Genomic DNA, 14,438 nt, shown 5'->3' on the forward strand with positions numbered 1-14,438 from the left:
ACTATACTCTTTTTTCCTTCTAATAAATACTTGTTTCACTAAAAAAAAAAGTTTTTTTAATAAAGCAGGGAGGTAGAGAGGGAGTCAATGAGAATCTGCAGGTAAGTGTGTGACAGCAATTTTGTTTATTTTTTTAATTAATTTTAAAATTTCATTTACTTATTTTTTTGCTGCACTGTGCACAGGCTTAGTTGTCCCATGGCATATGGGATCTTCCCAGACCAGTAGTCAAACCCGTGTCCCCCTGCATTGGCAGGCAAGTTCTTAACCACTAGACCACCAGGGAAATCACTTAAAATAATTTTTATGAGAGTAGAGTTGATTTACAATGTTGTGTGAGTTACTGCTATACAGCAAAGTGAATCAGTTATATATATGCAATCTTTTTAATTTTTATTTATTTTAAAAAGTATATATGTTTATTTATTTGGCTGGGTCAATTGTCAGTTGTGACATGTAGGATTTTTCCTTGCAGCGTGCCGGCTTCTCTAGGTGTGGCACTGCTGCTACTGCTAAGTCACTTCAGTCGTGTCCGACTCTGTGCGACCCCATAGACGGCAGCCCACTGGGCTCCCCCGTCCCTGGGATTGGAGGGCTCTAAATTCCCCGGGCTCAGTAGTTGAGGTGCAGAGCTTAGTTGCCCCGAGGCATGTGAGTTCTTAGTTTCCTGACCAGGGATCAAACCCACATCCCCTGCATTGGAAGACGGATTCTTAATCACTGGACCACCACGGAAGTGCCAATCCACTCTTTTTTAGATACTGTTCCCACATAGGTCATTAGAGTGTTGAGTAGAGTTTCCTGTGCTATACAGTAAGTTCTTATTAGTTATTTATTTTATATATCAGTTCAGTTCAGTCGTTCAGTCGTGTCCGACTCTTTGTGACCCCATGAATCGCAGCACACCAGGCCTCCCTGTCCATCACCAACTCCCGGAGTTCACTCAGACTCACATCCATTGACTCAGTGATGCCATCCAGCCATCTCATCCTCTGTCGTCCCCTTCTCCTCCTGCCCTCAATCTCTCCCAGCATCAGAGTCTTTTCCAATGAGTCAACTCTTCGCATGAGGTGGCCAAAGTACTGGAGTTTCAGCTTTAGCATCATTCCTTCCAAAGAAATCCCAGGGCTGATCTCCTTCAGAATGGACTTATTGGATCTCCTTGCAGTCCAAGGGACTCTCAAGAGTCTTCTCCAACACCACAGTTCAAAGGCATCAATTCTTCGGCGCTCAGCTTTCTTCACAGTCCAACTCTCACATCCATACATGACTACTGGAAAACCCATAGCCTTGACTAGACAGACCTTTGTTGGCAAAGTTATGTCTCTGCTTTTCAATATGCTGTCTAGGTTGGTCATAACTTTTCTTTCAAGGAGTAAGCATCTTTTAATTTCATGGCTGCAATCACTATCTGCAGTGATTTTGGAGCCCAAAAAAATAAAGTCTGACACTGTTTCCACTGTTTCCCCATCTATTTCCCATGAAGTGATGGGACCAGATGCCATGATCTTCGTCTTCTGAATGTTGAGCTTTAAGCCAACTTTTTCACTCTCCACTTTCACGTTCATCAAGAGGCTTTTGAGTTCCTCTTCACTTTCTGCCATAACGGTGGTGTCATCTGCATGTCTGAGGTTATTGATATTTCTCCTGGCAATCTTGATTCCAGCTTGTGTTTCTTCCAGTCCAGCGCTTCTCATGATGTACTCTACATAGAAGTTAAATAAGCAGGGTGACAATATACAGCCTTGACGTACTCCTTTTCCTATTTGGAACCAGTCTGTTGTTCCATGTCCAGTTCTAACTGTTGCTTCCTGACCTGCATATAGGTTTCTCAAGAGGCAGGTCAGGTGGTCTGGTATTCCCATCTCCTTCAGAATTTTCCAGTTTATTGTGATCCACACAGTCAAAGGCTTTGGCATAGTCAATAAAGCAGAAATAGATGTTTTTCTGGAACTCTCTTGCTTTTTCGATGATCCAGTGGATGTTGGCAATTTGATCTCTGGTTCCTCCGCCTTTTCTAAAACCAGCTTGAACATCTGGAAGTTCACAGTTCATTGTATTACTGAAGCCTGGCTTGGACAATTTTGAGTATTACTTTACTAGCGTGTGAGATGAGTGCAATTGTGCGGTAGTTTGAGCATTCTTCATAGTAGGTTATAAAAATGAAAATTAAGAAGTAATAGCGGACTTAAAATTAAAAAAAATTTTTAATTAAAAAAATGGTAATAGTAAAAATATATCTAAGAATTTCTCTGGAGCTGTTGCACGCAGTGTGGGGTCAGTTCAGTTTCAGATAGTTCCTTGTTCCAGCTTATACTTCTTAAGATGTATAGACCCCTTCCAATGTAGTTGATGCTAACTACTGGGTTTTAATCTGTTGCACCTGTCATTTCCAAAGCGGTTCCCTCTGTTTATTTTGGCTTCTTCTGTTTGCAAGTCTCTTCAGTGTCTAATTTCTGCCCTGACACAAGGGGTTGAAAGTGGTCACTTATTTAGGCTCACTTGTTCAGTTGTGCTGTGGGGAGGAAGGAAAACTGCAAACAAATATCACTGGCGTGTGTGGGGAGTGCTTGCAGTATCTTGGCCACACTGGGTTTGCCCCTGCTCTACATTGCTCAGGCTCCAGGTTGCTCTGCAGGGGAACTGTCTAAAGCAGGCCCTGGGTTGCGTGCACTTCCTGGGTCTAATCTGCTCAGGTTGAGGTTCTTGGGTACTCCACAAAGGCACAGACTCCGTGGGTCCTGCGTTTTGTGCCCTTTCCAGGTCCGAGCAGCTCAGGTGACCAGGTGCTTAGCAAGCACACACTCCCCAGGTGCGGTGCGTCTTATCGCCTCCCCCGTCCCAGCCACTTACATTCCTGGGTGCACAGCGGGAGTGCCATCTCAGGTGTGCAGTGTGTCTCTCTGGGGAGCTGATCTCTGGCTACGACCCTCCCAGCGGATGTCAACTGTCCAGGACCCAGTAAGACTTGGTTAGCAACTAGGAGCCTGCTCGCAGTTTGGTAGAGGATGCCCTCTCTGGGACCGAGATTGCCCCTTTCTGGCTCTGGCTGCCTCCCTGCCTCCGGCGGGGGATGGCCAGTCTGCAACGGGTTATCTCTCCTTTGGTATTCGCTCAGTCCTTTGTTCTGTGAGCAGGCCTGGCAGTGCCTTAGGTTAGGGCTTTTCGAGGGAAAGTTCTCTCTCTCTTTTCTCTCTCTCTCTCTCTGGTTATCCCACAGTTTGGGTTGCTATCCCACATTAGCTCCCTCAGATTGCCCTCACGGCATTCAGGCCCGGTCCTTACCCTAAGCAATGCAGCTCCTGCCTCCCTGTTTAGCCCCCGCTGGCTGGTGGCAGACCCGAGCATCTGGGCTACTTCTCCGCTGGGAGTTGCCGTTAGGCATGTGGGTTTTGTTTATTTATTTATCCTCCCGGTTATGTTGAGGTTCCAACACTGAGGTTCCGCTCTGAGATTCCAACACTCCCCACAGATCCACCAGTGAGAGGGTTTCCTCGTGTTTGGAAACTTCTCTTTTACAACTCCCTCATGGGATGGGTCTCCATTCCTAACTCTTTTGTCTCTCTTTTTACCTTTTGTATTTTGTCCTACCTCCTTTTGAAGACAATGGGCTGCCTTTCTGGGTGCCTGGTGTCCTCTGCCAGCATTCAGAAGTTATTTTGTGAAATTTGCTCAGCGTTCAAATGTTCTTTCGATGAATTTGTGGGGGAGAAAATGGTCTCCCCATCCTATCTTAGGGGCCATCTTAGGGATCATCTTAGGACTGCCCCTAGTCCTTTAAATCTATTTCTCACTTCCACTGTGTAATTGTAAGGGATTTGATTTAGTTCATACCTGAATGGTCTAGTGGTTTTCCCTACTTTCTTCCACTTAAGTCTGAATTTGGCAATAAGGAATTCATGATCTGAGCCACAGTCAGCTCCTGGTCTTGTTTTTGCTGACAGAATAGAGTTTCTTCATCTTCGGCTGCAAAGAATATAATCAATCTGATTTCAGTATTGACCATCTGGTGATGTCCATGTATAGAATCTTCTTGTGTGTTGTTGGAAGAGGGTGTTGTGTTCTCATGGCAAAACTCTGTTAGCCTTTGCCCTGCTTCATTCTGTACTCCAAGGCTAAATTTGCCTGTTACTCCAGGTGTTTCTTGACTTCCTACTTTTGCATTCCAGTCCTCTACAATGAAAAGAACATCTTTTTGGGGTGTTAGTTCTAGAAGGTCTTGTAGGTCTTCGTAGAACCATTCAACTTCAGCTTCTTCAGCATTATTGGTCAGGGCATAGACTTGGATTACTGTGATATTGAATGGTTTGCCTTGGAAACGAACAGAGATCATTCTGTCATTTTTGAGATGGCATCCAAATACTGCATTTTGGACTCTTTGGTTGCCTATGATGGCTATTCCATTCCATTCCAAGAATCTCTAAGGGATTCCTGCCCACAGTAGTAGATATAATGGTCATCTGAGTTAAATTTACCCACTCCAGTCCATTTTAGTTCGCTGATTCCTAAAATGTCAACATCCATTCTGGCCATCTCCTGTTTGACCACTTCCAATTTGCCTTGATTTGTGAACCTAACATTCCAGATTCCTATGCAGTATTGCTCTTTACAGCATCGGACCTTGCTTCCATCACCAGTCACATCCACAATTGGGTGTTGTCTTTGCTTTGGCTCCATCTCTTCATTCTCTCTGGAGTTATTTCTCTTCTGATCTCCAGTAGCATATGGGGCACCTACCGACCTGGGGAGTTCCTCTTTCAGTGTCCTATCATTTTGCCTTTCCGTACTGTTCATGGGGTTCTCAAGGCAAGAATACTGAAGTGGTTTGCCATTCCCTTCTCCAGTGGACCACATGGTGGAGAGTCAGAACTCTCCACCATGACACATCTGTCTTTGGTGGCCTTACACTCCATGGCTCATAGTTTCATTGAGTTTGACAAGGCTGTGGTCCATGTGATTAGATTGGTTAGTTTCCTGTGACTGTTGTTTTCAGTCTGTCTGCCCTGTAATGGAGAAGGATAAGAGGCTTATGGAAGCTTCCTGATGGGAGTCTGACAGAGGGGAAAACTGGGTCTTGTTCTGATGGCCCTATCATGCTCAGTAAATTTTGAATCCAATTTTTTGTTGATGGGTGGAGCTATGTTCCCTCACTGTTATTTACCTGGCACCAAACTATGGTGGAGGTGATGAAGATAATGGTGGCCTCCTTCAAAAGATCCTGAGTGTAGCATGTACTGCTTCACTCAGGGCTCCCAACCCTGCAGCAGACCACCACTGAGCCCACTCCTCAAGTGGAGACTCCTGGACACTCACAGGCAAGTCTGGGTCAGTCTCCTCTGGGGTCACTGCTCCTTTCTCCTGGGTCCTGGTGCACAAGGTTCTGTTTGTGCCCTCCAAAGGTTTATTTCCCAGTTCTGTGTAAGTTCTGGCAGCTCTATGGTGGGGTTAATGGTGACCTCCTCCTCCTAATTTCCTTTAGGATTGACTTGTTTGATCTCCTTGCAATTCAAGGGACTCTCAAGAGTTTTCTCCAGCACCACAGTTCGAAAGAATCAATTCTTCGGCACTGGGCCTTCTTTTTTACTGTACAAAATCCCCTGAATGTAGTAATATACTTGATATGGAAGAGGTATATAATACTTGTAACAGTCTATCTTAGTACACTGGATTAGATGAACCAACTTTCTGTCTTTTGCAAAATGTAGGTAGTAATAGAAGCTACCTCATAGAGGTGTCTTAGGAGTTTTGAAGTTTATGTAAGATAATACATATACCAGGTACAAAGAACAGTGCTTGGTACCTAAGTGCTCAATGAATGGTTGCTCTTTTAAAAATTTGTGTTGCAATGTAATGTTACTGCTGCTGCTGCTGCTGCTAAGTCGCTTCAGTCATGTCCGACTCTAGCAACCCCATGGACCGCAGCCCATCAGACTCCTCTGTCCATGGGACTTTCTAGGCAAAAGTACTGGAGTAGGGTGCCATTGCCTTCTCCGGTAATGTTACTATTATATGCTAAATTATCATAGTGTATTTTTAATTTCATGTGAAAATTGTAACATCTGTTTTTAAGATTTAGGATGGGATCTGTCCCATCACAAATTTTTCAATGTGTTCAACAAGAAAGAAAACCAGTGAAAAGATGATGTAACCCCATTCTATGTCTCCCTTGTTGACAAAGTGCTGAGATCTATGATTATTTGAAGATTCTAAATATAGAGCATTGATGACCCAAAAGTTCTTCTCAGATTTCATTTTTTCTAATAGCGTCTGAAAAAATACTCCCAGGAGTGTCAACTCTTAGTGTCAAGTTAGCTGGTTTTGCATTTACAGTAGTGTATTGCATTTTATCACATTAACTTTATCTCACGAGTCTATTCATGTCTAGTCTGCCTTGGTCATAAGAAATGCATTATCTAATTACTTATTCAGTCTCTTTGCTAATATGGAAATAAGCAATTTATTTCATTGGCTAAGTCACTAAAACAGACATCATCATGTGTGCATGCATCGCTTTAGTCCTGTCCAAGTCTGTGTGACCCCATGGACTGTATCTCGCCAGGCTCCTCTGTCCATGTGATTCTCAGCAAGAATGCTGGAGTGGGTTGCCGTGCTCTCCTTCCAGGGACCCAGGGATCAAACCCATATTTCTTACCTCTCCTGCATTGGCAGGCAGGTTCTTTACCATTAGCACCACCTGGGAAGCCCATCACTGGGTCTCTGTTAATTCTGGCTAAGATGCAGAACTGAACAATACTTTCATGTGTACTTCCTTCTATGACTTCAGAATTTTCCTGTTGCTGAATTGACACTGATGAATTTTAATATATGATTATAAAACTCCTTTAAGGTTTTTAAATAAAATTCCTCAATAAATCCATCTTGATTTTTACACTGTTGTTCTTGGTACTGAGCCTCTTCACTTTTTTCTTGTTTAAGATCTTGAGAAACTGCAAATTTTATTGGGTAAGTGAGAGTCTATACGTACATTGATTTTCAAATTAGCAGGATCAACATGAGATGTATAGTATATTCAGAGAACCTATTCTAATCTCCCCCTTCCTTCTTTCCCTTCTTACTGGTGGATTTGATTCATGCTTCATGAGAAATAGAAGTAAATGGACACTTTCTCATTTTCCTTTCACTGTGTCTCATTTTCCTTTCACTGTGTCTCTGCAGCCTCTTGAATCAGCACCCACAGTCTTTCATCTGCTATCATAGGAGGAAGCATACCTGTTCCTAAATAAAGCCAACCCTTTCCTTGTGCTCTGTACCTCATCCTCTTTCACTTTCTCAAAGACTTTACTCCCACAAATAGACGTCTCTCTCCTGAATTATCAGTTTCCCTCTTTTTAGGGGGTTGTGTCCTTCAGCCAACAAACCTGCTCTTGACCTCCCATTCCTGTCTAGTTGCTACCCCATTTTCCTGCTCTCTCACAGAAAAACTTCTCAAATGAATGCCTTTCCCCACCGCATCACCTATTTTCAGTCCATTTCATATAGGCCTTTGTTCTCCCCACTACACCTGAAACTTCTAAAAGATTCATCAGTGACCTCCATGTTACCAGAGTCAGTGGTCACATTTTGCCTTCATCTATGTAACCACTCAGTGGCTTTTCTCCCAAGTGACCATGATCTCCTCGAAATTTTTCTTGGCTTCTGTGATACCCTGCATGCATGTGTATGTGCTAAGTCATGATATGTTTCTTCAGTCATGTTCAACTCTTTGCCACTCTATGGACGGTAGCCCTCCAGGCTCCTCTGTCCATGGGGTTCTCTAAGCAAGAATACTGAAATGGGTTGCCATGGCCTCCTCCAGTGGATCTTCCCCGCCTAGAGATCAAACCCACGTCTCTTATGACTCCTGCATTGACAGGCAGGTTCTTTACCACTAGCACCATGTGGGAAGCCACTTTGTGACACCCTACGCCCCTGATTTTCCTATGTCACTGCCTAGTGACTATTATAGACTGGTAACTTCAGAGTGTGTATATCCACATCTAACCTTCCCCAGAATCCCAACTTGTGTATCTAAATGCAATTCAGCATCTCCACTTAGATGTCTCGTGAGCATCTCATATCCGTTTATTATGATGATCTTTACATGTAAATAAATATATATTTAGAATCCTTTTTCTCTTCACTCTGCTTAGTGCTCTCTTCCCTCATCTTTTCTCTTTATTTCCTGCTCCTTCTCCTAAACCAGTCCCCAATAATTTAGATCCCTTGGTGATTCCATAGCACCCAGTAATTTGCCTTTGTGGTAATTAGCACACTTACAGTCAATTAGTCAAATATATGATTATCTGTTTAATGTCAACCTTGTGCTTTTAGCCTTTAAAATTTCTGAGACCACAGGTTTTCCATGTTGTCCACTATCTCTTCAGGGCTCAACTCAGTGCTTGAGCATATTAGGGCCACTATAAATATACTTATTTCTTATCTTTGTACATCTAGGTTGTTCCTATTTTTCACCACTACAAGCAGTTCTACAATGAACTTTCATGTAGCTAAATCTTTGACACGTCTTTAATCATGTGCTTTTAAAAATCCCTAGAAATAGAATCATTGGTTTTATAATGAGATGCACATTTTCAAGGTTTTTTGCTAAGGGTGACAGTCTGAAAAATAGCCATCATTAACTTCTCCTCTCCCTATACAAGCATGCCACTCATCCGTCAATAAGTGGTGTCTCTAGAGAACACACTTATCGTTGCCGAGGGGGAGGAAGAATGAGGAGGGAATGGAGTGGGAGGCTGGGGTTAGCAGATGCAAGCTGTTATATACAGAATGGATAATCAAAAAGGTCCTATAGGATAGCATGAGGATCTGTATTCAATGCCATGTAATAAGCCATTATGGAAAAGAATATAAAAAAGAATGTATGTATGTGTGTAACTGAATCACTTTGCTGTACAGCAAAAATTAATACAACATTGTAGATCAACTATACTTCAATAATAAATAACAAATTAAATTTTTAAAAAGTGATGTCTCAGGACTTCCCTCATCATCCAGTGGTTAAGAAACTGCCTTTCAATGCAGGGGATGTGGGTTCAATCCCTGGTCAGGGAACTAAGATCCCATAAGCCTCAAAGCAGTCAAGCTCATGTGCTGCAACTACTGAAGCCTGCTTGCTCTGGAGCCCATGTGGCACAACGAGAGAGCCCAAGCTGCAACGAAAGATCCCACATGATGCAACTAAGACATGACACAAACAAAAATAAGTGATGTCTCCTTTCCTTATCCTTGAGTGACTTACTTTGACGTTCAGAATGTGGTGAAAATAGGATTGCTAGGTAAAATACAAGATGCTCAGTAAAATTAGAATATCAAACAAACAGTAAAGTGGGACATACTTATACTAAAATATTATTTGTGATTTATCTGACATTCAAATTTAACTGGGTAATCTGTACCATTTTATTGATGTGTAGCTGATTTAGTTGACTTATTGGAAAAGACTCTGATGCTGGGAGGGATTGGGGGCAAGAGGAGAAGGGGACAACAGAGGATGAGATGGCTGGATGGCATCACTGACATGATGGACGTGAGTCTGAGTGAACTCTGGGAGTTGATGATGGACAGGGAGGCCTGGCGTGCTGCAATTCATGGGATTGCAAAGAGTCGGACATGACTGAGCGACTGAACTGAACTGATTTATAAGATATTATATTCATGTGTACAGCATAATGACTCAATATTTTTGCATATTATGCTCAATTGTAAGTTATTACAAGATAATGGCTATAATTCCCTGTGCTATACAATATATTCTTGTTGCTTATCTATTTTATACACAGTAGTTTGTATATGTTAATTCCATATTCCTAATTTGTCTTTCCCCCTCTACCTCCCCGCTTTGGTAACCACAAGTTTGTTTTCTGTATCTGTTTGTGTTTCTGTTTTGCACATACAATAATTTGTATAATTTTTTAGATTCCACATGTAAGTGGTATCCTATAGTATTTATCTTTCCCTGTCTGATTTATGTCACTAACATAATATATTCTCTAGGTCCATCCACATTGCTACAAATGGCAGAATTTCATTCTTCTTATGACAGTCTTCTTAATCCATTTGTCTGTTGATGGACACCTGGGTTGCATCCATGTCCTGGCTGCTATAAATAGTGCTCAATGAACACTGGGGTGCACGTATATTTTTGAATTAGTATTTTCATTTTTTAGAGATATATACTCAAGAGTGGTGAAGGCAATGGCACCCCACTCCAGTACTCTTGCCTGGAAAATCCCATGGATGGAGGAACCTGGTGGGCTGCAATTCGTAGGGTCGCTAAGAGTTGGACACGACTGAGTGACTTCACTTTCACTTTTCACTTTTATGAACTGGAGAAGGAAGTGGCAACCCACTCCAGTGTTCTTGCCTGGAGAATCCCAGGGACAGGAGAGCCTGGTGGGCTGCCATCTATGGGGTCGCACAGAGTCGGACACGACTGAAGCGACTTAGCAGCAGCAGCATACTCAAGAGTAGAATTGCTGGGTCATATGGTAGTCCTATTTTTGGGTTTTTGAGTATGCTCCATACTGTTTTCCACAGTAGCTGCACCAATTTACTTCCCCACCAATAGTTTACAAAGGTTCCTGTTTTCCCATTTCCTTACTAATATGATATTTGTAGACTTTTTGATAATAACCATTCTGACAGGTGTAAAGTATATCCCATTGTGATTTGCATTTAAGAATCAGCGATGTTGAGCATCTTTTTATGAGGCATTCAGTATTTTTATTTGCTAAATATAGAAACACTAGTATGAAGACACTATTGCTATTCCAGGCCTAGCCTTATTTTTTAAATTATTTTTTAATTGGAGGAAATTGCCTTACAGTGTTGTGTTGGTTTTTGCTATACAACAGTGCGAATCAGCAGACCTAGCCTTTGAGAGACATAGCAGTTTCTCCTGTTGCTATCTAGAAACCAGCTACTACTACTGCTACTAAGTCACTTCAGTCGTGTCCGACTCTGTGCGACCCCACAGACGGCAGCCCACCAGGCTCCCCTGTCCCTGGGATTCTCCGGGCAAGAACACTGGAGTGGGTTGCCATTTCCTTCTCCAATGCAGGAAAGTGAAAAGTGAAAGTGAAGTCACTCAGTCGTGTCCGACTCTTAGCAACCCCATGGACTGCAGCCTACCAGGCTCCTCCATCCATGGGATTTTCCAGGCAAGAGTACTGGAGTGGGGTGCTATCGCCTTCTCCGAGAAACCAGCTAGCATTCTGTAAAGAATTTGCCCTAGACTACTGAATGAATAGAGGTCAGCTAGGGAAGCCAGGGGGATGAGCAGTCACTTGACATGTTTCAGCCCTAGCGGAGCTCCCAGGCCCAGAGCTGGGGGGTGGGGTATAGAGGATTTCTCATCTAATATCCAGGTAGATTTCAGAATTGTTATAAACCTGTTCTCTGTGTTGTTGAATAGGAGCATCCATGGTGACTTTCCTGTCCACTTCTCACCATTGAATGCCTGGTAGGGGTGGAAGGGTGGAGGCAAGTTGGGAAAGTTCACAGTTCACAGCTTTCTAGACCCAGAGGAGCTGCAGTCACATCTTAGCATGATTCAGGTCATGAAATATTGAGCTTTTTAAAAATTTAATTCCAAAGTGGGTATTTATTTTATTATTTAAAACATTTAAAAATTTTTTTAATTTTATACTGGAGTATAGTTGATTAAGGGGCTTCACCGGTGGTTCAGTGGTAAAGAATCTGCCTGCCAAGCGGGAGACACAGGTTTGATCCTTGGATAGGGAAGATCCCCTGGAGAAGGAAATAGAAACCCACTCCAGTATTCTTGCCTGGGAAATCCCATGGGCAGAGGGGCCTGGCAGTCTACAGTCCATGGGGTCACAAAGAGTCAGATACAACTTAGCGACTAAACAACAACAATAGTTGATTAATAATGTTGTGTTAACTTTAGATGTACAGCAAAATGATTCAGATATACATATACACCTATCTATTCTTTTTCAAATTCTTTTTTCCCATTTAGGTTGTTACAGAATATTGAGCAGAATTCCCTGGGCTATATAGTAGGTTTTTTGTTAGTTAGAAATATTGAACTTTGAGGCTGATGCTCTCTTGGAATGAGACTTTGAGGTGTCTTGGGAGGTGGTCTGTTTTGTTTTGCATGAGAAAGAATATAAATAATTTGTGGCCAGAGGGAAGACTCTGTTGGATTAAATATGGTCACAAATTCTTTGTCACTCCTCAGATCAAGAAGGTAAAATTTGTTTCTTCTCCCACAGGAACTCTCGGCTGGATTTGTGACTTGCTTGAAGAAACAGAATGTGATGGATGTGAAGCTGTGTGACTTTCAGCTTTTTGAAAAATAATTAAAAGTCATGATTTAGAGCATTTGACAGTTTCTAAGAATCCACCTGAAATGCAGAAGACACAGGAAATGTAGGTTTGATCCCTAGGTCAGGAAGACCCCCTGTAGAGGAAATGGCAACACACTCCAGTGTGCCTGCCTGAAAAATCCTGTGGACAAAGGAGCCTGGTGGGCTATGGTCCAAAGGGTTGCAAAGAGTTGGACACGACTGAATAACTGAGCACATGGTGTAAGTGCTGCCAGCATGACTGATTTTGAGCTACCAATGTGATATCACAGAGCATGTAGTTGGAAAGAGATAGCATATATGACCAATGGGCTCCAGCATACCATCGCTTCCAGACTTACTCCTTAAGAGATCTGTCAGCTTCCATTTTTGCTTTCTTGGAATCCAGTTGACATGAAGGGTCCCTGGGCTAGGCTTTTGAATGATGAGAGGCCAAATGGAAAGAAAGGCCATGTGGAAAAGAAAAGAAGCCTTAGGCGATCCATCCCTAGCTGGGCTCCCAGCTGAGTGCAGCTGCATGCTTGGCCTCAGCCAACATTCCATGACATGAAAGACCACGCAGCCAACTCACAGAAATGTGAGACACAATACATTGTTGTAGATTTAAGCGACTACATTTTGGAATATTTTAATTAGTCAGCAATAGGTAACTGGAAACATGTATTGCCAAGCCATTGTAAAACAATTTTCACATTTTACTCCTATGTTAGCAACGTGGCTCAGCTGGTAAAGAATCTATCTGCAATGTGGGAGACCTGGGAAGATCCCCTGAAGAAGGGAAAGGCTACCCACTCCAGTATTTTGGCCTGGAGAATTCCATGGACTTTATAGTCCGTGGGGTCTCACAGAGTCAGACATGTCTAAGCAACTTTCACTTTCACTAGCAATGTACAAGAGTGCCTTGTTCTTTGCACATCAGCCTGCACTTTGCATTATCATTCACCAGGTTGATAAGTTAAAAAATGTACTTTGCAGTTTAGCTTGTATTCTTTGAAAATGAATTTGAATAGTTTTTCAGATGCTTATTGGCCATAAATTGGCTGTGCTCTCTGTTCATTTTTCTCTTGATTTGTAAGGGCTCTTTATATTTTAATAGGGCTTCTCAGGTGGCTCAATGGTAAGTTATCTGCCTGCAGTGTGGAAGACACAGGTTTGATACCTGGGTCAGGAATATCGCCTGGAGAAGGAAATGGCAACCCGCTGTAGTATTGTTGCCTGGGAAATACCAAGGACAGAGGAGCCTGGCAGGCTGTAGCCCATGGGATCACAAAATAATCAGACATGACTTAGCGAGTAAACAAAAACAATATAGTTGGTTAACAATTTTGTGTATAGTAACAACAAATGGACAATATTTTGCAATGTATGTGGCTACCTAATTTGCTTGTATGTTCTTTGCAGTAAAAAGCTTAAACTATTTGTATGAAAAAATGATGCCTATGGCAGTTTTCTGCAAGTTTCTTATAACATGATCATTTTCAATTTTGGCTTATTTGTTTTTTTAGTATTTCTCACTGTATTCTAATATTTCCCCTGGATTTCTTATTAGTGATTTTATTCAAATGAAATCTTCAGCTGAAACCCAGTACAAAATACACTCTCTCCATTCCACTCCTCATTCCAATTTAAACAACACTGGCTTAGGCCACTGCGGTAGGTTAATTCTTCAGCCATCCTTGCATTAAATACTATGGAAAACCTTTGCATAAACAGCTTGCCAATTTTAATTTCACAAATTTGAAGGTGTGATTTTAAAATGTTATCAGTTTACACAAATTTTGAATAATATGAATCTTTAAAAACAAAAAGTATTTAAAATTGTATTGGATTCTGGAACAAAAATAGGAGCATGCTGTGCTATGCTATGCTATGCTAAGTCACTTTAGTCGTGTCCGACTCTGTGTGACCCCATAAACGGCAGCCCACCAGGCTCCCCCGTCCCTGGGATTCTCCAGGCAAGAACACTGGAGTGAGTTGCCATTTCCTTCTCCAGGGCATGAAAGTGAAAAGTGAAAGTGAAGTTGCTCAGTCGTGTCTGACTCTTAGCGACCCCATGGACTGCAGCCCACCAGGCTCCTCCAGCCATGG

General features: G+C 42.3%; 1 long non-coding RNA gene across 9 annotated transcripts in view; it reads left to right on the forward strand.

The window, feature by feature from the left end:
- The window catches only part of LOC138992092 (uncharacterized), a 98,873-nt gene extending 85,036 nt beyond the window's left edge, over positions 1 to 13,837 (forward strand). For all 9 annotated transcript variants that reach the window (XR_011467960.1, XR_011467952.1, XR_011467957.1 and 6 more), the window contains one exon: positions 12,258 to 13,837. This is a non-coding gene — a long non-coding RNA (uncharacterized lncRNA). The remainder of the gene's footprint in view (positions 1 to 12,257) is intronic.
- The last annotated feature ends 601 nt before the right edge of the window (positions 13,838 to 14,438 follow it).

This window comes from Bos mutus, chromosome 2 (genome assembly GCF_027580195.1).
Source record: "Bos mutus isolate GX-2022 chromosome 2, NWIPB_WYAK_1.1, whole genome shotgun sequence".
Classification (NCBI taxonomy): Eukaryota; Metazoa; Chordata; class Mammalia; order Artiodactyla; family Bovidae; genus Bos; species Bos mutus.